Source organism: Dasypus novemcinctus, chromosome 7, assembly GCF_030445035.2.
Source record: "Dasypus novemcinctus isolate mDasNov1 chromosome 7, mDasNov1.1.hap2, whole genome shotgun sequence".
Taxonomy (NCBI): domain Eukaryota; kingdom Metazoa; phylum Chordata; class Mammalia; order Cingulata; family Dasypodidae; genus Dasypus; species Dasypus novemcinctus.
This window is the reverse complement of record NC_080679.1, coordinates 67,231,169-67,258,458: the sequence shown is the minus strand read 5'-3', so window position 1 is coordinate 67,258,458 and position 27,290 is coordinate 67,231,169. Positions and strand designations below refer to the sequence as shown.

The 27,290-nt window shown below is 38.4% G+C and overlaps 1 non-coding gene and 1 pseudogene across 1 annotated transcript; both read right to left on the bottom strand.

Annotated features, from left to right (window-relative positions):
• Window positions 1-25,543, bottom strand: LOC105744513 (embryonal Fyn-associated substrate pseudogene; annotated as a pseudogene).
• On the bottom strand, window positions 1,161-1,291 carry LOC111760094 (small nucleolar RNA SNORA51). The gene has a single exon (XR_002793891.1). It is a non-coding gene; the product is annotated as a small nucleolar RNA SNORA51 (small nucleolar RNA).
• Window positions 25,544-27,290: the final 1,747 nt, after the last annotated feature.

The window sequence follows — 27,290 nt, the reverse complement described above, 5'->3', positions numbered from 1 at the left end:
TCAGGGGACCAGGCTGGTAAGCAGGATGGTGAGTCACAGGGCCCAACCTGCCAGATCTAGCATGCTGTGCCATCTCTCAGGTGGCAGGACTGGATGAGTAGCCCAGGGAGGTCCCCTTGACAGTCACTATGGTGGCCTGCAATGCCTGGCCCATGCTGTGCCTGCAGCCCTGACTTGTGCCTACAGCAGAGTGGAGGCCGCCAGCCAGCCCAAGGTGTCGGTCAACAAACACCAAGCAGTGAGCTACCACCACTCCCACTTGCAATGGGCACGAAGAGGTGCTGGAGCTGGTTGGCTCAAGTGCTGAAGATCAGGCAGCCACCGTTGCCTGCAGTATAGAGTAGTGGCTTTGGCAGGCCCTGTGTAGAAGTGCAGGAGCTGAAGATCTCTGGCAGGCAGAGTCAGCAGCTCTCCTGAGGACAGGGTCTCCTGCTGCCCAGGAAGGCCTTATCCAGGGGCCTAGATCCTGAGCTTTATCCATGCCCTTCAGGTGGACCTAATCATACTCCTCAGCCGGGAGCTTACCCTCCTACTCATTGTGGCATCCTGCCAGATCACCCTCTACCTCCCTGCCCTCTGGAGCCCCTTCAGGCTTGGGGGCCCTATTGCCAGGCAGGCAAGGAGGGGGTGGGGGCAGAGGACGTCCTGGATGCTACCCTTAGAGCCTGGGTCAGGAGAGGGAGCTGGAGAGGCGCTGGGGGGCCTATGGGACAGGCAGGGCAGGCAGAGGGCAGTGGGACAGGCTCTCAGTGGAGGGTGACCGGGGCCTGTGTGGGGGTGGAGGGCTTCTAGCCAGCTACAGGGCCAGGGTGTCCAGGCCAGTAGAGGCTGAGGCTGCCAGAGGCCCTGGAGAAGGGGCACCTCCGGCCCCAGCAGGGGCACATCGTAGACGCCCTCATCGGTGCCCCTGCCTTCCTCATCCAAAAGCTGTTCCTCAGGCACGTCATTGAGTTTGAGCAGGGCCAGCATCCACTTCAGGTTGGAGGGGAATGCATAGAGGGGGAGCCTGGTTCCCAGCCCCTTTCCCTCTCCAGATCTGGTTCCAGTTCTGTGGGTGGCTGTATTGGTCAGCCAAACGGTGCTAATGCAAAGTACCAGAAATCTGTTGGTTTTTTTTTTTCTTTTTTCTTTTTCTTTCTTGTTCTTTTTTTTTTTTTCTTCCATGTCCCCCACTCGCAATTCAGGCCAGGTACAAAGCCTGGGCTAAGGTGTATATGGGGTAGGCTCATTCTGCCTCCTTTTTGTATACAGTCAGTGCAAGAACACAGCCTGTGGTAAGTACCAGGAGGCATGTTGAGTTTTATAAAGGTATTTATTTGGAGTAGAAGCCAACAGTTACAGACAGTCAAGCATAAGTTACTTCCTTTTCCAATGCCTGTAGCTATTTGTTGGAGCAAGATGGCTGCTAATGTTTGCAAGGGTTCAGGCTTCCTCTTCCCCTTAAGACTCCATAGTCCCAGCTTCTTCCAACATCAGCTGGAGGTTTGGATAAGCCTCGTCTCTCTCCCAGGGCTCGTGCCTCTCTGGGCTCAGCTGCTCTGCTCTCTCCACAAGTCCACCTCTAGACTATCAGGCTAACATCTCTCTTCCAGGGGCCTCTGCCGTGTCTAATGGACCTTTCTCTCTTTCCTCATGTACCTGCTTCTCTGTGTGTTTACTTCCCAGGCTCCACTATCAAAACTCCAAACTTCTCTGCCATGTCCTTTTCTCTGTGAGTCCTTACCCACTTAGTGGCTGGGGACTCAACACCCTACTGATATGGCAATCAAAACCTTAATCATAATTTCATCAAGTAAGAGTGAAACCTCCAAATCCAATACAATCTAATATGCCCAGAGGAACAGACCAATATACAAACATAATCCAGTATCTATTTTTGGAATTCATAAATAATGCCAAACTGCTACAGTGGCCTTGGGGCTAGAGGCACATCACAGAAAGCTTCATCTTTTCCAGGGGAGCAGAACTGCCTGGGCACCTTGGCTAGAGGGCCCGAAAAGGTAGAGGGGTTGGGGGGGTTCATAGGGGTCACTGGGGGAAACTCCGAGGGGGAGGCAGTGGGGGCCAGTTGTAGATCTCCAAGGTGTCTCTGGGAGCTTGCAGATGGGATCAGGGGAGGGTAGATAGAGTCCAGCCAGGGGTCCTGAGGTGGGACAGGACCGATCTTGGGGGTGGCACCACATACAGTCTCCTGGCCCTCATTACCATGCTCTGGCAACGCCTGGGCTGGGGGCGCCTGGGGAGGCTGGACTTGGGCCCCAAAAGGGAAGGAAAGAGTGTTGGTGGGCACCATGCCCTGATGGCCGTTCTGGGAGCAGAGGCACCCGCCGTCCAGCCTGCCAGCACCTTCCCTCTGCAGGACCCGCAGCATATTTCCGAAAAGAAGAGCTTCTGGGCAGACGCTGCAGTGTCGTCAAAAAGTGCGCAGGCCAGCCGAGCCGACGTGGCTGTGGCCTTGGCCTCGCCCTTGACCTTCCGCGCGACCTGCCCAGGCCAGGCTCGGTTTCGCTCACTTCAGGAGCGGCTGCCATGGTTGGCCTCCAACACGGTTGGAGGAGGAGAAATAAAACCGCAAAACTCAAATGGGAGGCAGCTGGCCAGGCAGGAGGAGGAGCGGGTCCTGCGGGGGCGACTGCGGGGCCTCAAGGGGCAGGCGAGGCGGTGGGAGCTGGAGCTGCCCCGAGGGCTGAGAGGCCGCCCTGCAGTATGCCTTTATTTCCACACGTAAGATGCCTGCTCTAGAATATGGGAAATTGAGATTATTAAGGTAAAGATTCAGCGTGCTGGGTTAAATAACCTTTTTAATACATCTGACAGAGATCTGAGTTCTGAAAATTCATTTCCTCATGTTCAAAGTTATAGACTTGGTTTTATCATGGCCCTAAGAACAAGACATTTGGTGAGAAAAAAGGAAAGGTGAATGGACTACACCTTGCTCTTCCAGTTTTAAGGGAACCTCCGTCAAATTCCTTGGTTCTTATAGCAGGAATTCATTTCCTCTCGATTGAGGTCCCTGCTAAATTGGATGTGATTTGCCTTAACATGTCCAAAACCTGCTGTCAAAGTGCTTACTACCTATTGGACATCTGGTCACAATTTAAAGATCTTTTAACCTTATTTGTTCTGTCAAGTTAATTATTTCTGGGGGACTGAATGCCAAGATTGGCAACAATTCTAGTAGGACACGATCTGGAGGCAATAAGAATGAAAAGAATTACTTTTCTCTAGGAATGAAATGTACTACAGGGAATGAATTTGGAAGAAATGTTATACTTACTTCTACTGTAGAAGTTTAACATTATTGATTAAATAATAGTTTGCCCTGCTGCCTTAGGTTGGGTATCCTGAGCTTGGTTTTGTTTTTTTTTTTAATTCTTTTTGCCATACTTTAACCTTTAGCATAGACTTTCTAGAACCATTTTCCACTCCTACCTCCCTTGTGACACTAAGGATATGAAAGAAAATAAAAGGAAGGAAAAAGCTTTCGAATCTTATTAGAAATCATTTATTATGCAAGGGATATTTATCATCCTTATGCTGTACATGGATTTATTTTATTTAAGGAATTTAAAATGTAAACATTTGTTTTTATGTAACAAGCACTTTTTTATACAATTTGTTGCTAATATTTATTTTAAAGCATTCATAATCATAAATATTTAAAAAAGGAAAATTGTCTAGTAAAGTTTGTTCACTTGGGTTTTAGTTTAGTTTTGTTTGTTTAAGCCACAAATGCTTTATTATGTAGAATTCTAGTGTACAACTTCCCTGGTAGAAGGAGGGGAGTGGGAGCGGTTCACCTCTCATCCAATGTGTCCATCCTTTGCATCCCCACCTCTGGGGAAACATTTAAGGCAATTTCTCTCTGCACCCTCCCTGAAGGGCTCTGTGGAACATAGTTTAAAAACCATAGCCTGACTCATGTATTATATGATTCAGTTAACCAAAGTCATTTCTACATAGGGTTACAGTTATACTTCTGATGGTGAAGTTGGACAGATGTGTACCATTATGTGTGAGCTGCAAAAACTCAGTGAGAAAAAGGTGGTTTCAGAGTATGTCATTCTTAAAAGTTTGCTCAGCTTTTGTATTTGTTGCACTGCAAGCTAATGAAAATTACTGATACTTTGGAAGAAATAATCAATGAAGAATGTTTATTACAATGACACAATATAAGGAACACATTAAGGCAAGCTATTTTTCACAATTCCATTCTTTCAAAATGCACTGCTTTCATTCTTGTTTCAACAGAAACTGATTTGTACTTGCAAAATAATAAATATTCATTTCATATGGATTTTTAAAGGTGACTGATTTGAAAAAATCAATAACTGTCTCTTGCCAGCTCATGGACTGACATGATTGCCTTCATTTTCAAACATAAAATGACTGCATTAAAATAACATTAAGAGAGAAACATCAGCTGACACAGGAAGAGAAATTCTTAAATGAAAACTGCTACAGTCAGCCTTAATCAGTTCATGCTTTTTATTATAGTGCAAATGGGCTCTATTAAAAGGAAAGCCAATTCCACATGATGATGCAAATAATTATAGCTGCCGTTAGCCTCTAGTTAGTGTTATTAACTAATGGTTTCAAAATATGAGATTTATTTTAGAAAGAACATTTTTCCTTAACAATGAAGCTGAAAATTGGGCTTTGTCTGTGTAATAACAAATATGCAAATAGGAACTGAAAAAATAATTAGTTCATTTTTCGAGTATTTCAAAATATAGGAACAATTTTCTGAATTATTTTATGTGGATAAACTTAAAGTGAATTAGAACAGCTATTCCCAAATGATTTTTTGATTCTATATTCTGTTAAGTATGATAAATTCTGTATACTCTGTTTTCCCTGTCCTTTCTACCACTTGAGATCCATAATGTATATTAACACATTAAAAACGCTGAGAAATTTTGTAATAAATATCTATGTTTATCTTATTTAACACTGATCTTTCCCTTATTGGTTTGAACATGGAAACATCTTTCAAACATATAGATTAATATTCACTTATAGCAATCCATGGAATTCCCATTTGAGAAATTCTGAATGAATACATATTCTAATGATCCATTTTTTATGTTAAATTAAACATCCAGTCACTCAGTCATAAAATTTCAATTATGGAGTCTGAATATTTAATACCTATATTTTAAACATAAGTCTAAGCAAACATAAATACTGTCCTTAAAATATGGATCATAGGAATGTCTCTTGAAATATTTGATCTTTTACTTTTCTCTTTTACAGTATAATGAGATTCAAATTGGCTTGTGCTCATTGCTGAATTTTTTATGTAATTTTTTTTCTTTATTTTAAAAGAAATTTTAGATTATGTAAATGTTACACTGAAAATATAGGGGATTCCCATATACCCCACCCACTTCCCCTCCCACACTTTCCCCATTAACAGCAAACTTCTTAGTGCAGCACATTTGTTACAATTGATGAACACATGTTGAAGTATTGCTACTAACCATGGCCTATAGTTTATATTATGGTTTACACTTTTCACCACACAATTTTATAGGTTTTGACAAAAAAAGTATAATGGCCTATATCTGTCATTGCAATGTCATGCAGAACAATTCCAATGTCCCTAAAATGCCCCATGTTATACCTATTCTTCCCACTCCTCCCCTCAGAACCTTTGGTAGCCACTGTCTTTATATCAATGTTGTTACAACTTCTTCCATTATTAGAATAATAATAAACCTTTATAAATAAAACTTTATAATAAAACTTTAGTCCATAGTTGCATTCTGCCCTTAAGCTTGTTCATTCCTCAGTCTTGAGGATTTGGAGATGGTGATGCCCCCTCTGCATCCAAATGAGAGATGCTTGCCTCCCATGGGGCAGATCAATGGAACTGTCTTGCTTGCAGTTGCAAATACTTGTTTTTTGGGATGGGTGTTGTCCATCATCAGCCTTTTGTTAGTCGTTCTGGGCGAATCTGATGAACTGAAGAGTAGGTGCTGCAACTCTGTTGAGATTCAGGGCTCAACCAGCATATGAACAGTTGGAAGATTTAAGTCTCTGGGTCACCTGTTTGATGGGTATAGTGCTAGGTATAGGTTCAAATAAAAGGGGCATAAGAACCATGTGTAGGAAAATTATAAGAAAGTCTAACTCCGATACATCGGAGTGATAGGTTATCATATATTCCTAGGTAAGGCTATGGATAGGGTGCCGAATTCTTGGGATTGTCTTCCCTGCCTATAATGTCTAAATGTCTCTAGAGACTTCAGGAGTCCCCCAGTGACACTGGTCACTGTGGCAGTCGGTGAGATCCTCCTGAGACATGAATAAGGGTACCCTCTAGAATGATCTCCCAACTCACTTTGAAATCTCTTGGCCATAAAAACTCATTTGTATTTAATATTTCTCCCTTTTGATCTAGGTCTTTTTCCAAATGCATCGCTATCTGGAGCTTGGTGATAATCTCTCTGTGCCAGAGAGTCACATTCCTGGGTGTCATATCCCACACCACGGGGAAGGTGGTGCATTTATATTCTGAGTTTGGTTTAGAGAGAGGTTACATTTGAGGAAAAAGGAGATTTTCAAGAGGTAACTCTTAGGTAAAATATAATATGAGGTTAAGTTTCAATTTCACAAGAACTAGTTTCATAAGTACAGCCATCAATGTCAAGGGCTTGGCATATTGGTCTGTCCTTCATAGACACTGCCCACGTACTCTAGGGATTCTTGCCACTCTGTTAGAGAATGTGGCAGGACTCTCCGGCATGGGAATTCAATATTCTTTTGGTTATTTTGTGGGCCTCCACTTACCATGACAGTACCCCATGAACACTTGAACATACTCATATTCCATAGAGGCATACCCGGGTGCACCCCTCCCCACACATCCCCATACCACTAATACCCTGCACCAATGGTGCTCCCCTGCCACAGTTGTGACCCTTCTGAAATCCAAAACATCTCCAAAACAAAGCCAAATAAATAAATATAATAATCAAAAATAAATAAAATTTTTAAAAATTTGCATTGCATCATCACTGTAAGATCTATAATCTTATATGTACAATGACAATTTCTTCTCTACATTCCCCCCAGTGTCTTATTTTTTTTTTCAATTTTATTTTCAAAGAAGGTTTAAGTTATAGAAAAGTCACATAGAAAATATAGGGGGTTCCCATATATCCCACCTTATCCCCCCCTTACCCCTTTCCCTACAACAAATATCCTACCTGAATATGGTATATTTGTTACAATTGATAAACAAGTATTGAAGCATCACTAGTAACCATGGACTATCATTTACATTATAATTACACTTTGCCCTGCACAATTTTATAGGTTTTGACAAAATGTATAATGACCTGTGTCTGTCATTGGAAAATCATGCAGAGAAATTCCAATGCCCTAAAAATGCCCTATGTTTCATCTATTCTTTCTTGTTCCTCCCCTTGGAACCTATGATAACCACTAAATTTCAATTTTTGAAGAATAAGGTTCATGGTTACATGCATTGATACTGAGGGCTTGACATATTGGTCTGTTTTTTTTATTATTAGGTGCTGCCTATATTCTCAAGAGACGCTTGCCCCTCTAATTGAGAACACAGTAAGACTCCCCAGGATAGGAGTTTAATATATTCTTGTTTATTGTGTGAGTCTCTACCTGCTGAGATAACATCCTATGACAAGATGAACGCTTTCATATGCCATAGAAGCATGCCCCAAGGGTACCCTATCTCACATATCTCCCACCCCCAATGCCCTGCACCAGTAACCCACCCCTGCCATGTTTGTGAAAAGAACATTTGCACCTTTATTGTTTTAACTACATACATACAAATTCCCAGAGTTCACCTGCTCCTTCCTCTAGCCCTCCCCCAGTTCCATGTGCAGTCTAACCCAAACCCCCTACCCTACTCATCCTCACATTCCAGGACCATTAGCCCCACTCACATCCCTGTACCATGTCCACTGCCAACCCCCCCCCCCCCCTCAAACCACCCCCTTCCACCTTATCATAGGTTTTGCCCCTATTGAGCAGTGGCTCACCACACTCTATTTCCTTTCTGCCTCCTGATAACCTATCTTTGAGACTCTAGCTCTGTGAGTCTGCTCAATTTCCTTAGGTCATATCAATGAGGTCATGTAATGTTTGTCTATTAGTGACTGGCTTGCTTCACTCAACATAAGATTTTCAAGATTCATCCATGTTGTCCCATGTGTCACTACTTCATTCCTTCTTACAGCCGAGTAATGTTCCATTGTTTGTATATACCACAATCCTATTCATCTGTTGATGGACACTTGAGTTGCTTCCAACTTTTGGCAATCATGAATAATGCCACCATGAACACTTGTGTGTGAATATCTGTTCACATCCTTGCTTTCAGTTCTTCTTGGTATATACTCAGCAGTGGGATTTCTGGATCACACGGCAGTTCTATAGATAGCTTCCTGAGGAACCACCGAAACATCCTGCACAAGGACTGCCCTATTCTGCATTCCCACCAGCAGTGGATGAGGGTTTTCTTTCCTCTGTATCCTCTCTAACACTTGTAGTTCTTTGTTTTTTTAAATAAATCCCAGTCTAATAAATTGAAGATGGTATCTCATTGTAGTTTTGATTTTGCATTTCCCTAATAGCTAGTGTTGTTCAGCATCTTTTCATGTGCTTTTTAGCCATTTGCATTTCTTCTTTGGAAAAGTGTCTATTCAAATCTCTTGTCCATTTTTTAAATGGGAAGTTTGTCTTTTTTTCAAGATGTAGGATTTCTTTATATATGCTGGATATTAGACCCTTATCAGATAAATGGTTCTTCCATTGAGTAAACTGCCTTTTCACTTTCTTGACAAACTTCTTTGAAGTGTGAAACTTTTTAATTTTGAAGAGTTCCCATTTATTTTTCCTTTTGTTGCTTATGCTTTGGGTGTAAAGTTAATGAAATCATTTCCTACTACAAGATCTTGTAAATGCTTCCCTACATTATCTTCTAGGGGCTTTATGGTCTTGGCTCTTATATTTAGATCTTTGATCCATCTTGAGTTAATTTTTGTGTAGGGCATGAGATAGTGATCATCCCTCATTTTTTTGGATATGGATATCTGGTTCTCCCAGAACAATTTGTTAAAGAAGCCATTCTTTCCAAGTAAGTGGACTTGGTGGTCTTGTCAAATATTGGTTGACTGTACATGCAAGGATCTATATCAGAAAACTCAGTTTAGTTCTATTGGTCAGTGTGTCTATCCTTGTGCCAATACTATGCAGTTTTGACCACTGTAGCTTTGTAGTATGCTTTAAAGTGAGGTAGCATGATTCCTCCAATATTGTTTTTCTTTTTCAATGTTTTTGGCTATTCAGGGCCCCTTGCCCTTCTAAATAAATTTCATAATTAGCTTTTCGAGTGCAGTAAAAAATCCTGTTGTAATTGTATTGGAATTGCTTTAAATCTGTAAATCAACTTGGGTAGGAGAGACATCTTAATGATGTTTAGTTTTCTAATCCATGAACATGGAATGTTCTTCCATTTATTTATGTCTTATTTGATTTCCTTTAGTAATGTTGTGTAGTTTCCTGGGTGCAATTCCTTTATATCTTTAATAAGTTTATTCTTAGGTATTTGATTCTTTTAGTTGCTATTGTATATGGAATTTTTTCTTGATTTCCTCCTCAGATTGCTCATTATTAGTATACAGAAATGTACTGATTTTTACATGTTGATCTTATATCCTGTCATTTTACTGAATTCATTTATCAGCTCTAGAAGCTTTGTTGTAGATTTTTCAGGGTTTTCTATGTATAGGATCATGAAATTTTTACTTCTTCCTTTCCAGTTTGGATGCCATTTATTTCTTTTTCTTGTCTAAGTACTTGAGTATGTACTTCTAACACAGTGTTAAATAAGAGCAGTGACAGTGGGCATTCTTGTCTTGTTCCAGGTCTTAGAGGGAAAGCCTTTAGCATTTCACCTTCAAACATGTTAATAATACATTTTTTAACATCAATATATTTATTTACTTTTTAAACTTGTATATATATTCCTATCATTTCATATGTCACAGGAATAGTTTTTTTTTTTCCTTTGTCTCTCATTGGTGTTATAAAAATGTACTACTCAGGGGATGGTACCAAAACATTGTGACTATAATTATAACCACTGAATTGTATACTTGAAAGTGGTTAAAATGGGAAATTTCATGTTGTATATATGTTATCAGAATGAGAAAAAAAAAATGCAGCATGTTCAGCTGTGAGGCAGGCAGTGTGCTAATAGTCTCCAGGAGTTATGACCTTCAGGATCTGTCTAGTTCTTTTGTTTTTTTTTAAGATTTATTTATTTATTTCCCTCCCCACCCCGTTGTCTGCTCTCTCTGTCCATTTGCTGTGTGTTCTTCCGTGTGTGCTTGTATTCTCACCAGGCAGCACTGGGAAATCTGTCTCTTTTTGTTGCATCATCTTATTGTAGCAGCTCTCCATGTGTGTGGCACCACTCCTGGGTGGGCTGCATTTTCATGAGGGGCAGCTCTCCTTGTGTGTGGACACCCTTGTGCGGGGGCACCCTTATGTGGGGGTATCCCTGCGTGGGCCAGCACTCCTTGCGCGCAGCAGCACTGCATGTAGGCCATCTCACTACACAAGCCAGGAGGTCCTGGGTATCAAACTCTTGTACCTCCTATATGGTAGGCAGACACTCTATCTGTTGAGTCACATTCTCTTCCCATCTGCCTAGTTTTTAAGCCAAAGCCACAATCTTCCTGGGTGGTGGCTCAGCCAGGGACTGAGCTGAGCAGGGCTATTAAGCAGGAAGCTTCGGTTTGTCTTCACTCTGGAGCTCCACATTGTATTAACCAAAAATTTTTCAAATCTGTATCGTGATCTGAAGGTTTTCTTTGCCTAGTCATACTTCTTTCTTCTCCTTTTTTCCTTCACAGGCCTTGTTGCCAATAAACCTTTCATACTCCTAATACCATTTTAGAATCTGCTTCCTAAAGGACCCTACTGATACTCCCCTATTAGCCAGGCTCCTATATACTTAGAGACAGAGCCATATCTTCAATGTCACATTCTAAATGTCTGTCTTAGCAGAGGTTAAATAATAAGTACTTGATAGGTAAATTTTCAGTGTAATTTAGGTCCAAAAGGAAGCATAGATATAGAAATAGATGATGATGTAGATCCACACTGGAATCATTTTTGTTACTTGGGTTATGTATGAGTGCTGTGCAGAAATTAAAAGAACATTTGTGTGTAAGAGTTATAGTCAAGTTCTTTCTGGCAGAATGTTGGTGAGTGAGAATTTGAACCTAATTTATGTTACTTCAAAATCTGTGGTGTTATCAAACTACCCATATAGGGAAAAAGGGATTCTACTGAAACTAGCATTGCTTTCAATGATTTTGTCTAAGATCACAGAGAAAAAGAGACAGAGAAAAAGAGACAAGACAGATAGACATCACTCTGGGGATTGGGAAATAACCAGAACAAATAGGTAAAGAAATAAAGGGCAAGATCTGATTGATAATGTGAGTACAGGTGAGCAAGAGGTAATTGTCAAAAAATCTGGAAATTTAGGAAAAAAGTGAAAATGTACATCATAATACTTGGAATAGCAACAGATAAGTTTAAAAAAGGCCACAATAAACCAAGTCAGAGACCAAGAGATCAATGCAGGAATACAATGGAATGTCAGGTAGATCTATCCAGACTTCACTATAGTCTTCTAGAACTTGTCTAGTCTAGCCTAGGGGTGAGATATCTATGACCCATAGGCCATATCTGGCTCCCTGCCAATTTTTGTAAATAAAGTTTTATTGGATCACAGCTATATCCATTCATTCACTAACTGTCTATGGCTGCTTTCACACTACAGTAGCAGAACTGGAACTGAATAGTTACCTCTGAGAGTATAATCCATAAAACCTAAAACTCTCTGATCATTTCACAGAAAAAGTTTGCTGAAAACTGTTCTGTAAGTTTCTTATAATGGAACTTGTGGTAATAGCTCTAAAGCAGGGTCAGCCAAATATTTTCTATAAAGGGCCAAATCGAAAATATTTTAGGCTTTAAAACTACACACAGTCTTTATCACATAATTTTCTTTATTTTTTCCCCAATCACTTAAAAATGTAAAAACTGTGTTTAGCTCACACTTAGTACAAAACAGGATGCAAGACAGATTTGGCCCATAAGCCAAAGTTTTCTGACTTCTGATTTAAAAGAAGAAGATTTCTTTCCTTTGCCCTCATCTCAAGCATCATGTTAAACATAGATAGGAAATAGGTATGTGCCTCCAATTAGAGAGAAATTGAATATTGCTGGTATTTGTAGACTTTTGATTAAAGCTGAAGTGGTGAACTAATAAGCCATTTGGGAAATGATTACAAACATCATTCTGCTTTTATTTTACTGAAATAATTAATGTTATATTTTTCACTTAATTTTATTAGAGAATTTGTAAGTTTACAGAAAAAGCATGGAGCAATAGAGAGTTCCCATAAACCCCTCTGTGATGATTTGAAACTGTATGGACCACAAAGAAAGTATTATATAATATGTTCTTAAAGTTAATCCATTCTTGTGGGTGTGGACCCATTGTAAGTAGGATCTTTTGATGAGTAAGATCATAAGTTAAAATGTGACCCGCCTCATTCAATTTTGAGTCGTAATCCTATTCCTGGAATCCTTTATAAGAAAATGAAATTCAGAAGAAGAGATAGAAAGTCATGGAAGCAAGAAACTGGAAGCAATGAAAACTGTAAGAGTAGGGAGACCAGCAGACACTAACATGTGACTTGCCATGTGTTAAAAGAGTCCAGGATTGCCAGCAGCAGGTCTTTAGGAAGAAGGTATTATCTTGATGATGCCTTGATTTGGACATTTTCACAGCCTCAGAACTGTAAGCTTGTAAGCTAATGAATTCCCACTGTAAAAGCCAACCCATATTTGGTATATTGTTTTTGGCAGCCTAGCAAACTAGAATATGTCCTCATATACAGTTTTCCCTATTATTAACAATAGTATTAGTGTGGTACCTTTAGTACAACTGATGAAACAATTATTGTAAGTACACTATTAACTATAGTTCACATTATACATTAGGGTTCACTGTATAGACTTCTATGTTTTTGTTTTTGTTTTTTATTTTTCTCTAGTAGCACATATAGAACCTAAAATTTCCCCTTTAACCACCTTCCAATAATAATTTAGTGGTGTTAATTACATGCACAATGCTATGCTACCATTACTGCCATCCGTTAGCAGCACATTTTCACCTTGACTCCCCATTCTCTACCCCCATCCTGGCCTGTAATAACTCTATTTTAATTTCTGATTCTATGAATCTGCCTATTAAATTATTTCATGCCTGTGAGATCATATATTTGCCCTTTTCTTCCTGGCTTATTTCACTCAAAAAGATGTCTTTAAGGTTTGTCCGCGTTGTTCTAGGTAGCAGAACTTCGTTCCTTTTCATTGCCAAATGATATTCCATTGTATGTATGTAACATATTTTGCTTATCCATTCATCTGTGGATGGACACTTGGGATGCACTCATCTTTTGGAAATTATGAATAATGCTGCTATGAACAATCCTGTACAAATATCAGTTTGAGTCTCTTCTTTCAATTCTTTGGGGTATATTCCTAGAAGTGGAATTGCCAGGTCATTTGGTAATTCTACAAATTTTCTGAGAAAATGCCAAACTCTTTTTCACATTTTATAGCTACACCATTTTACTATCCCATCTACAAAGAATGAGTATTCCTATTACTCTAATTCTCTCCAGCACTTTTTCTTTCTTATTTTTTATATTTTTTCCCATTTTTTAAATTAGAGTGGTTAGCTTACAAAACATTCATAAATAATGTGCAGAATTCCCAAACATCACCCCTCCACCAATATCTTACCTTGTCGTAGAAGATTTGTTACAGATTATGAAAGAATATGATCAGACTATTACCAGTAATATGGTCCAAAGTGTACACTTGATATATTTTTTCCGTACACCACCTATTATTAACACTATGTACTAGAATTGTAAATTTTTTACAGTTCATGAGAAAATACTCTCATATTTGTACTGTTAACCACATCATCTTCCATCACATGATTCATTGCGTTATACAGTCCCATGCCTTGTACATTCTATCAAAAGTTTACACTCTGGCTCTCACTTTCATCACAGAATTCTGCAGCCATAGCCCCAGTAAACCTTTAAATGTTTTCCTTAGTCCAAAGGCTATTTTCCTTTCTTTTAAAATATTAGCCATTCTAATGAGTGTGAAATGGTATTTCATTGTACTTTTAATTTGTCTCTCCCTGATAGCTTATGATGTTGAGCATCTTTTCATGTGTTTATTGACCATTTGTATATCTTCTTTAAAGAAATGTCTATTCAAGTCTATTGCCCATTTTTAAATTTGGTTGTTTTGTTTTTTGTCGCAGTGTGGGCTCGCCCGGAGGGCCGCTGCAGGGGGGGTGTGGGCTCGGGCGGAGGGCTGCAACACACGGAGGGGCCTTCCGAGAAGGCGCTCCGGGGCCGGCAAGGTGCGGAGGACGCGCGGTAGGAAGAAGACTACCGAGGAGACCAGGATCTGTGCGCAAGTCTGATTTATTCAGGAAGTACAGTGGTTAATATAGGGCGAAGACGGGGGAGGGGCAGGGGGCGTGGCCGGGGGGCGGCAGACGGCTGATAGGTTCGTGCAGGGGTGCATCACTGGTTGCGGGCAGAAGACGGGGTATCCAGGGTTCTCCGCGGCAGCGAGGCGGGGCTGTCATGGCGCGGCAGTGGCCCTCGGGGGAGAGGCGGGGTTAGGCCACCAAGGAGGAAGCGGGTGCAGCTGGGCAGAGGGGCGGGCAGTACGCCCGAACCCCAAGCAGAGGGCCTTAACGCCCGTTCCCGCCACCCGGGTCCGACTCGCACCGGCGCCTGGAGACGAGCAGACCCTTGCTGTCGCCGTGCTCCCACACGGTGCCACCCTACAGTTTTTATTGTTGAGTTGTAGGGTTTCTTCATATATTGTGGATATTGAACACTTATTGGATATGTGGTTGCCAAATGTTTTCTCCCATTCAGTATATTGTTATTTTCTTTCATTATGAAGTCCTTTGATGCAAAACAATTTTAATTTTGATTAAGTCCCATTTATCTATGTTTGTTGTTGTTGCTTGTGCTTTTGGTGTAAGATCTAAGAAACCATTGCTAACACAATATCCTGACTGTTTGTTACTAGTGTATAGAAACACTACTGATTTTGGTGTTTTTTGATGTTGATCTTTTGTCTTGCCACATTGCTGAATTTTTTTTTTAACCTCTAGTAACTTTGTTCTGGATTTTTCAGGGTTTTCTTTATATCAGTGTGGCAGTTTGATACTATTTATGAATTCCAAAAATAGATATTGGATTATGTTTGTAAACTGGTCTGTTCTGCTGGATGTATTAGATTATATTAGATTCAGAAGTTTCACTTTTCCTTGATTAAATTAAGATTGGGGTTTTGAGTTTGACAACTTGGAAGAGGAGAGAGTTGGAGTTTTGATACTGGAACCCTGGGAAGTAAATAACCAGAACCGGATATGCGGAAGAGAGAGTGCTCCATAGACATGGCGTGGGGAAGAAGAGGAGCCTGATAGTCTACAGCTGACCTTATGGAGAGACCAGAGCAACTGAGCCCAGAAAGAAATGAGCCTCAGGAAGAGTGACAAAATCCTACAGCTGAGATCAGAAGAAACTTGGACCATGGAGCCTTAAGAGGAAGGAGAAAGGCTGGACATTACCCACCATCTTGCATTAACAAGATGCAACAGACTTTGGGTGAAAAAGTACCTCTTGTGGTACCTTGAATTGGACTCTGTAGAGCTTGGTAACTGTAAGCTTCTACCCCCAAATAAATACCATTTATAAAAAGCCAGCAGAGCTCTGGTACTTGCGTCAGCACCCCTTTGGCTAACTAATACAATAGGATCATATCATCTGCAAAAAGGGAAAGTTTTACTTCTTCCTTTCCAGTTTGAATGACTTTTATTTTTTTCTTGCCTAATAAATAGCTCTGTCTAGAATTTCCAGTGCAATGTTGAGTAACTGTGGTGACACTGGCATTCTTATCTTGTTCCTGATCTTAGAGGGAAAGCTTTCAGTCTTTAACCACTGAGTATAATGTTAGCTGTGAGTTTTTCATATACATCCTTGTTCATTTTGAAGAAGACTCTTTTTAGTCCTCATCTTCTGTTGTTTTTTTAATCAAGAAGGGGTGCTAGATTTTATTAAATGCATTTTCTGCATCAATTAAGGTCATCATGTAGTTATTTCCCCAGTATTCTATAGAAGGTGTATTACATTTATTTATTTTCTTATGTTTAACCACCCATGCATACCAGAAAAAAAACCCCACTTGATAATAGTGTATAATTATTTTAATGGGTTGTTGTATTTGGTTTTCTAATATTTTTGAGGATTTTTACATATATATTAATAAGATAAATTGGTATGTAATATCTATTCTTGTAGTATCTTTATCTGACTTTGTTATTAGGATAATGTTGGCCTCATAGGATGAGTTAGGTAGTATTCCCTCCTCTTCAATTTTTTGAAAGAGTGAATAGGATTAGTATTAATTCTTGTTGGATTAGTAGAATTTACCTGTGGAGGCATTTGGTCCTGGGCTTTTCTTTATCGGGAGGTTTTTTATTAATAATTCATTCTCTTTATTTGTTTCAAGTTTGTTAAGATCTTTTTCTTCTTGAGTCAATGTAAGTAGTTCATGTTCTAGGAATTTGTCCATTTCATCTAGATTATCTAATTTGTTGGTGTTCAGTTGTTCATAGTGTCCTCTTACAATCCTTTGTATTTCTGTGAGATCAATATTAATGTCCCTCCTTTCATTTCTGATTTTAGTTATTTGTGCCCTCTCTACTATTTTGTCAGTCTAGCTAAATTTTATTGATCTCTTCAAAGAACCATAAAATTGTTCTTTTGGTTTTATAGATTCTCTCTGTTGTATATTTATTCTCTATATCATTTATTTCTGCTCTAATCTTTGTTTTTCCTTCCTTATGCTTGCATTGGATTTAGTTTGCTCTTATTTTCTAGATCCTCCAGTTGACAAGTTATGTCTCTGATTTTAGATCGTTCTTTTTCTTGTTAGCATTTAGAGCTATGTGTCTGCTTCTCGGTCTAAATAATTTTAATTATCAAAAGTCTTCAGTTTCCTTATTAATTTTATGTCTAGATGTTCTATCCATTATTGAAAGTAGTGTATTGAAGTCTCCTATTATTACCATAGAACTGTCTATTTTGCCTTTCAAATCTGTCAATATTTGCTTCATATATTTTGGAGTTCTATTATTAGGAGCATCTATATTTATAAATATTATATCTTCTTGTTGACCTCTTTATCAATATATAATGAGCTTCAGTCCCATGTAACAGTTTTTGACTTGCTGTCTATTTTATCCAATATTAGTGTAGCTACCCCAGCTCCCTTTTTTGGTTATTATTTGCTTTCAATTCACTTATATCTTTGAATTTAAGGGGAGTCCTTTGTAAGCAACATACAGTTGGATCATGCTTCTTTATCTCTTCTGACTTTTCAGAACTTTTTTCTGTCATTTTGCTAGTTGGTCTTTGTGAATCTTACACCTTTTTTATCCCTCAATTTTTCCATTTATGACTAATTTAAAAAATTTTAGGTACTGTTTGAATCCATCTCATTTCCTTCTGTATGGATTTTTCAGTTATTCTCTTTGTGGTTACCACACGGCTTACATTTAACATTGTAAGTCTATAACACATATAATTTTTAAAGATTTATTTTTAGTTATTTATTTCCCCCTCCCCCATTGTTTGCATGCACTACCTGCTCTCTATACCCATCCATTGTGTGCTCATCTTCTTTTTAGGAAGCACCGGGAACTGAACCCAAGACCTCCCTTGTGGGAGGGAGGCACCCAATCACTTGAACCATGTCCACTCCCCACTGTTATCTCTCTCATTGTGTTTCCTCATTATGTCTCTTCATTCTGTCATCTTGTTGCATCATCTTGTTGTGTCAGCTCGCTGTCTTGCTCATCTTTTTTAAGAGACACAGGAAAATGAACGCAGACATCCCATGTGGTCCTTCCCTATAACAATTCCCTATAACATATATTTAGATATAAAATTATTGGTTGGGGAGAGCCTGTGGCTCAAGCAGTTGAGCACCTTCTTCCTTCATTGGAGGTCCTGGGTTCAAACTTTGGCCCCTATACCTCAAAAAAATTATTAGTTGGTAATTGTTTTCTTCCAGCATTCTAAATGTTTCATTCCACTGCCTACTTGCAACCATGCTTTCTGATGAGAAATTGGCACTTTATCTTATCAGAGCTCGCTTGCACATCACACAGTGATTTCTCTTACTGCTTTCAGAATTCTCTCCCTATCATTGGCTTTCAAAAATTTGACTATTATGTGTCTGAGTGTGATTTTCTTGGAGTTTATTCTGTTTGGGTTTTGGTGGACTTCTTGAATTATATCCATATCTTTCGTTTAGTTTGGGAGGTTTTCTGCCATTATTTATTTGAATATTCTTTCTGGTGCTTTCCATCTTTCTTCTCCAAATTGGGGTCCTATAATGCATATATAGGTGTGCTTGATGGTTTCCCACAGGTCTCTTAGGCTCTGTACATTTCTTTTCATGAATTTTTCTCTCTGCTCCTCAGTCTGAATCATTTTAATTGTCTTAAGTTTGGGTTCACTGATTCTTCTGTCAGGTCTCATCTGCTATAAAAATCTTCCTGGGAATTTTTTGTTTTAGTTTTTGAATTTAGTTTTCTCTTTATTTCTGCTTGCTTCCTTTTTAAAATTTCTATCTCTTTATTGATATTTTCATATTGTTCATTCATCATTTTCCTGATATCTTCTATTTCTTTACCCATGTTTTCCTTTATCTTCTTGAGCATATTGAATATCATTTCTTAAAAGTCTTTGTGTGGTATGTCCAAAGTCTGTTATTTTTTTGTTGATGGTTTCTCAATTTTTACCTTATTCCTTTGAATGGGCCATCATTTCTTGTTTCTTTGTCTTGTAATCTTTTTTTTCACACACCTTTTCATATTTTAATATGTTAACTCTGGGGTTTAGTCATTCAATTGTCTGATTCTTAAGTTTTTATTGAGCTAGCTATTGGACAGAGATTTCTTGAGTGATAAAAGTGAAAAAAAAAAAACAAAAACACCTTGCTATCTTTTCAGATTGGCTCTGTGTTGTCTTGTGCTCTCTTTCAGAGTTTAGCCCTCCTGTGAAGGTTAACACAAGGAAAGGTGAATTGCAGGATCCTCTTGATCTTTTCTATGCCTGTATTTTGTCCTCAGCTTGTACTTGTACCTGATCTTAGAAATTCCTCATTTGTAGGAATCCAAATGTCCATTCTACTGCCTATGACATAGACTATCCCTTCTTTCATAGTGCTCTATTGTACATCATAAAACAGGTAAACCTTTGCCCTAGGCCACTTTGAATTTTTGTTTCTTACAGTGCTTTAGCTGACCACAAGATGATTCTACCTACAGTACAAATTCTGAGAAGGTGAGCCAGAGACCAGTTTCCTAATTCAGTCTTTCAAGCTACCACCCAAGAGATTGGCACTGACATATAGGCAGCCCAATATTGCATATAGGGATTACTCTACTTCCTACACATTAGAGTCAGTTAACCACAGTGGCTGCACAAGTGGCTCCACACACTAGGAGAGAGGAGGGAGTGGGCAGCAAGGGTACCATAAGCTTCTTTTACCATTTTTAAAGCAGTATTTTCTTGGTCTGGTTCTCACCCAGTTACTTCAGTTCTTTACCTATTCTCTGGAGTTTTGTGAAAGATGTCTCTGCCAGGTTTTATTAGCTGTTCAAAGATTCTCTCAGGGAACACACCCTAGAACAGCTTACAGCATCATCTTGAAGTTCTTAAACCTTTTTGAAAATGGTTTTCTCTTAATTGGATTAATTCAACTGAGTCTTATACTGATCAGAAGAAGAAAGTAGAAGAGCTGAGATTCTATCACCATTCAATAATATGGCCATTCAAAGTTCATTCCACCTTGTTTTATATTCAAGACTGTAATATTGCTTCAGCAGTTCAGGTTTGGAGAAGGCAGGAGCCTCACAATTTGATGTGACTTTATTTTTTGAGAGTAATCAATGTCTGTCTGGCTTTTTATTCATATCCCATCCTTTAATCTCCTTGCAGGTGTCAGGCACAGTTAAGGGCCCTATCCTGATATCTAGCCATGCTCTGCCCTTGCACCACGTGAAGATACTTATTCTTTCAAACTATCACCTTTTCTTGATCAAATCTTAGTTATATAATAATTAAGGAAGCAGAAAGGTAAGATAACTTTATGTCCATACCAATATGGACACTGTTCACTCTGTCCTTCTTAATATTCCAATATTGTGAAATGTATATTTATTATTGTATAACAATATTTTGAATTGGTAAATCATCCTACAATAATGATATAAATAATTAAAATTTGTCAAATACTGTGTGCCAGTTATTCTGCTGTGTACTTCATTGTTAGTATCTCATCAGCTCAATGAAACACTGTTCATATGCCAAGTTTACATGTAAATAAACTGAGATTTAGAGAGATAAAGTAACTTACTTGCATTCACATTACTTGGATTAGAACCCAAATCTTCTGATCCAAGGGGCAATTGCTTTCCCACTATGCCATTGTGTACTGAAGCACAATAGTACTCTTTGGTACTTTTATCCCTTCCATGAAGGAGTTTTATGGCATATTATAGTAACTTTAAAATATTATGAAAAAGAAAGAGATTAAGAATTAAGCAATGAAAATATCTGGACTATTTCAATAATTTTGTACTAATTTTAAGAACATAAACCTATGAATTATCTTCCTTCCTGCTACAATACTGGGACTCTCTGGGGGTTATTTGGTTGATTATATTTAAGAAATTAAAGAAATATTCAAAATTGGTAATATACAAATAAATTACTGTTGGATTAAAATATCTTTTATTTTATCCTTAATTATGTTTCTCAAATCATTTTAATTCTTAAAAATTGGATGTTTTCATGAAGTATTTCTATTCTGTTGCATATATTATCTTCAAAACGATAGAAAAAATGTTCAGAGAACAAGTTATTTTGGGAAGAATTCAGATTGATGCTAAAAATTTAAGAAATAGTCTGAATTAAATAGGATGAAATTCAAAAAGAACAAATGCAAGATAGTGTATTTAGGGCTGATTAATTCTCCCCTCAAATATAAAGAGGGCCTATTTTGAATATCAGTATCAAATCAAAATGTATTAAATCAAATCATGTAGACTCTTCCATTAAGAATGCGTTAAGATTATCAGAAATATGCTTTGCTTTGAGGTTTTGGAAAAAACCGCAGGGACAAATTTGGTAATGCGTTCATAGCCATGACTGTACAACATAATTGTAGGCACTCTAATTCCATAACTGATCACAGCAAACCCTATGATACTATCCTTGTGCTTGGAGATGAATAAACTAAAGCTTAGAGGAATACATGCATATGTTGGATGTGGTAGTTTGGAACTGTATGTAATCCAAGAGAATTATGTTCTTAAAGCTAACCCATTACTGTAGGTGTGCACCCTTTGTAAGTAGGGCCTTTGACTAGGTTACTTCAGTTAAGGTATGGCCCAGGGTGGGTCCTAATCCTCTTGCTGGAGACTTTTATAAACAGGATGATTATTGATAAAGAGACAGAGAGAAAGCCAGAAGCTGAAAGCGACAAAACCTGGAAGAGAAGGGAGAGATTAGCAAACACTGCCATGTAACTTGCCATGTAGTAGAGGAGCCCAGAATTGCTGGCAGCCAGTCTTCAGGGAGAGAGCATCACCTGATGATGCCTTGATTTGAGCATTTTCCCCAGTCTCAAAATTGTAAGTTTGTAAGCAAATAATTTCCCATTATAAAACCAATCCATTTTATAATATCTGCTTTGGGCAACTTTTGGAAACTAAAACATTGGGTAAAAGATGATTAGCCAAAAGAACTGAATTGAAATTGTGATTGTCTAGTTGTCCTGGTTTGAGTCTTTGGTGGGTTCTAGAAAATTATGTTTTTAAGCTAATCCATTCCTGTGTATGTGAACCTATTGTATGTGGGATCTTTTGCGTAGATTTAATCATGGAACCTTTTGATTAGATCACCTTAGTTAAGGCCCTTGATTAAGAGAGTTACCATTTTCACCCTGACATATGAGAGAAGACTCCTGGATTGTATATAGCCACAGAAAGAGAAACCCTGAGAGGCTGAGAGAGGCTGGAAGGTGAAATCAGCAGAGCAGCCAAAGCTGAAAAGATGAGGCCCAGGGAGAGAAGAGCCTATCTTGATTGCTCACTTCTGGGCCTGGGGAGATAATGAGCCTGGAGGAGGAGGCAGAATCTGGTAGCCATTTTGCTTTGCCACATGGCAGAAATCCAGGCTCTGCCAGCAGCTGACTTTTGGTAAGATGGCATCTCTGATGATCCCTTGATTTGGACATTTTCATAGCCTTGCAACTGTAAGATATTACCCTAATAAATTCCCATTATAAAAGCCAACCCATTTTTGGTATCTTTGTATTGTCAGCCTTTAGAAAACTAAGCCACTAGTGTTCTTTAATGATGCTAAAGTATAAATTTTTAAAAGTTAAAATATGACTCATACAAATATAGAATGAACACATGTCAAAGACTTACTAACTCATAAATGAGATAACCATTAAGATGGTAAGGCATTTTGAGAAATTTGGTAATTATATGTATTTTTAGAAGATGCAAAACTGGGTAATGTTCTATAGGACAATAAAAAGTCATAACCTTTGGGGTTATCTTTTCTGCTGGACAATTTGTTCGCATCCCTATTAGACAGAGTCTACAAATCAAAATGTAAATTCACCATGTCTGTGACCTTAATTTGTAGTAAATTTCAAAGTCAAACAAAAATGCATCCCCGTAGGCATTTAAATAATTCTTGGGTGCGCAGGATGCCCGTAACTGGGGAGTTTCCCAGGATATGAGACTTCAGTGCTAAAATCAGGAATGCCCTAAGAAAACTGGGACATTTGGTCATACCAACAATGCCCCAGTATAACATTGGAAGGACCTTTCTCTCAATTTTGGACAACTTTTCTTAATAGTGAGATTGCAATAATGGTATTTTATCTTCTTAGTAATTTAAACCTTGATAAAGCTAAAAACGTACAGACACTTTTGGGGTTTACCTTAATTTGCATTAAGCCCACTAAATTAAAATTTTCTGTTTAATTATCATCATCAAACTTAAGATTATCCATCCCCTCTAAACTCTTTCTACTTCTGCCAACTCCTCTACTCTTGCCATATATTCAAATGTACACAATGCTTAGTTTCTAGGACTGTAGTCCTGAGAAAGTAGAGTGGGAATGCCTGAGGGATATGGCCAGACATATGAACCTGAGAGCAGCTCAGCTTTATAGAAACTGAAGACCCCAGTATAGTTCAGGAAAAGCAGCTGAGAGTTCCCAGGTCCCCTGAGAAGGTGGAGGCACTCTGTTAAGGGCTGAGAGCTGGCAGAATGAAGAGGCTAAGCTCTACTAGCCTCCACTCCAATATGAAAATTCTTCTCTACTTCCCACCAAGCTTGCATACCCCGCTGATTCCAGTACACAGCTAAACAAAAGGTCTTTCCACAAAAGAAACCACCTCTGTTGGAATATAGTCTATGGTCATCAACTTTTTACTTGAGCCTGCCTATTGCAGACTCATTCCATAACTCAAGTTGCTCATTAAACATTTCTTCCCAGCCCCTTTTGAGTTCAGTTTTGGTAATATACACTTATTATTTCATTTTTAAATACAATTTGGATCAAATTGCATAATGACACCAATTCTTAAGAGGGCAATGTTAGAAAGTAGAAGAAAATAAGGGGAAGTAGATAAAATTCAGAAAAAAGAAATATTGCTAATATCCTTTAATTGGAAAATGGGCCTGGGGCCAAGGGTGGGCAGAGGGTAGAGATGGTTTTCCTTCTTGGGAACACTTTTCTGATCACATAAAAATAATACTGTGTCCACAGAAGTGGGACTAGAATTGCAACTAAAAAGTGACCCTTTTCTTTTTCTTTTTTCTTTTTTCTTTTTCTCCTCTCCTCTCCTCTCCCCTCCCCTCCCCTCCCTTCCTTTCCCCTTTCCTTTCTCTGCTTTCCTTTTCTGATCTTGCACCAGCAGGTGGGATAAATAATAATCTACTAGGAGCCATAGTCATTGTTGTAGACCAAGAGCAATAAAATTGTCTATATAGGAACAATAAGTAAAAAAATAAGAATCATGGGACTTATTTGCAGCAGAAATTCTCATCAGCTCATCAATTTATTCCCAAATCAGGGAAACTATTTAAAATCTTGAAAATCACTCAGCTCTCATTTGGTGTCCTTTACCAAATGACGCTGAGCTGAGCGGGTCCCAGCTTGAATGAACTCGAAGGGACAAAGTGTAGAGATACAGCTGTCTGACCACAGTCTCCACAAGCAGCTGAAGAGCAGAATATAGACCCTGAAGTGTCAACAGCCCAGTTTCCAAGAGGAAGATCCAAAGGCCACCCTATCAGCATAGAAAAGAAACCTATCTGTATTGTTTTAAGGATCATAGCACTTTCCAGGAGGCAATGTTAGTGCCCATCCACCTTCCCCCTCCACCCACTTTCTGCACACTTGATGGCTGGAGTTGCAGATTCTGGATGTGTATGGGAGGAGATGCACAACTTCTAAGTCCGGCTTCCCTCCCCCAAGAGTAATAGCCATACTGCAGAGGGAAATCTACCTAGGACTCCACCTGGAGTAGAGCTATGACTGTGGGGAAAGGTGGGACTTGAAGGATCTGCCTACTTCCTTCAGGAGGACCAACCTCAGGACTTCATTTCTCTCATTGTGATTGCTAACCCAACTCCATTAGCCTTGCAGTTTAGGGGATTCCATCCCTACTTCAGAGAGAGGCAAACTGTCAGACCTGATTCCTGGTTCCACTGATTTGTGTCTTCCTCCAATTCATAGGTATTTTATGGGGAAATTGAGAAAGAATGTACTGAGGGCTACTCCACAAATGTCAATAGTTGACTTTTAAATTGTCTGATGTTATTTGATACTATTTAGACAATGTATTTACATACATTACAGAGGCCAGGAAAATTATATCTTGTGCTTACATTTGTCTTTGCTCCTCAAACCAAGGTTTTTATTTATTTTTGATAGGCTCTAATTAAGGGGAAAACCTCTAAGTAAATTGTTTTTAAGTTAAAAAAAGAAATGCCCTTTTAGGGAAAAACATGTTAATTGGCTAATTTTTGTCTATAAACCTTCACCAGATATCATGAAGAGAATGTGGCTCAGAGGAAAGAGCATTCAAATGAGTAAAAATACTTCTTAAACTTGTTTTAGGAAGCCAGATTTAACTTCAAATTTAGTTAGTTCTTACTTTTTTCCCCAAGTAGATCTATACCTTTAGTGTCCTTTGTACATCCTGAAGTGTTCCAGCGACTACCTGTGCCTCTGTTTCTTTTGGTTTCCCCATCGGAAATCCCTGTCCATCTTGTTTCCATAGCCTATATCTACACCTTCCTTTGTGCCCAACTCCACCATCCAAACCTGCAGAGACCCTTTTCAAATAACAATATCATCATGCTATTATCTTTCATTTTTAATAGTTACTCTATTTTATTTTACCTATGCCACGTTTTACTGTATACACACAATAATACTTTTCACCTAATAATATGGAACACTTCCTGAAAAAAAGGACCTATTCCTTGATTTATTTTAATTCCAAAAAAAATCCCATAAAACAATACATTATTTTATCTATATTTGTGGGATAATGTGTTGAAAAGAAATAAACTTTCCAGATAACTTGAGATTTTATTCCTGCCATTTCCTAAGAAATAAAGATGATTGAAAATAGAGATGATAGGCATGGCCAGGGAAGTTACACTTAATTAGACCAGATGCTAATTTAATTCCTCTTCTTACCTTTATGCAAGCTTCCCTCTCTCTTAGGAATTGCTTGCTTCAATTCCTGATATACTCTTAAAGTAAAGTCAAAGATTCACAGGACATGAGACCAGATTGTACCTTATAGATTTTCAGTTACCTATGATGCCTCTCAGTAAAAGAGAAAAGCAGAAGTAGGAATGTGACAGTAGGGACAAAAATGACAGAATGAATAAAAGAGGCTCAACCATAGCTTTTAGACAGGAAGAAAAGGTAAGAAGATCATGCTGGGAAAGAGCAGGAAAGGAAAAAAACAACAGGTATGGGAATCATTTAAGGAAAAGAATAGGTTTCTTATCATTTTAAAGGTTGTTTTGCTAGACAGGGAAAGAAAGCAAGCGAGGAAGCATTTCCACCCAAAAAATATGGACTAAAGAGCTATATTAAGTTTTATATCTATCTGCTGTCCTGTGCTTTCTTCTGGACAGTCTGAATTCGGTTTTCACTAATTCTTATCCAGTAATTTCCAAAATCTCAGGGACAAATTCTAATTTTCTGTTTCCAAATAACAAAGTATAAACATAACAATTCTAGATTTAAGAATCAGGATATTAGTTGTAGAATCCTGGGTCTGCAACTTATAAGCTGTAAGACTTAGACAATCCACTCAATTTATTTGACCATCAATTTCTTACTTGTTAAATAAGAGTAAAAATAATGTCTATGGTCGTGTAGATTTAGCAAAATTACATGAGAAAATATCTCAAAAATATAAAGCTTTATGCAAGTGTAAAGTCTTATTTCTCAATTTAATATGGATGTTCTATTTTTACCTTATTTAGTAAACATATTTAGTAACTTTAAAATTGATCACATTTCTTTATTTTCTTAATGCTATCAGTTTTTCCATTGTTCTCTTACTCAGCTAGGATAAAAGCTTATCCAAATCAAGTAATGATAGTTTTCAATACAAAGAATCAAGTCCGTACACAAAAGCAGCCCCCCCCCCCCAAACACACATATACTCACACACTGCATGTTAGCATTATAAATTAGTTTCTCTAAGTGGTACTGAAAAGAACACTCAGCAGCATTGTTGTACACACTGAGTCTTAATTTTTAGGCTGCTAACCAATACCAATTTGTACCCAAATAAAAGACTTACAATTGAAAGAATTAAATAGATGGATGTACATTTGATTTTATCACAATAATTTTGGTCCCTTGAATGAAATGTTTCATTCTTTGGTCAAACACATTACTAAGGTCCATTTATTTTATGTTTTTTTGTTAAAACATATTGTCCTGCCATTTAATTCAGTAAATTTTTG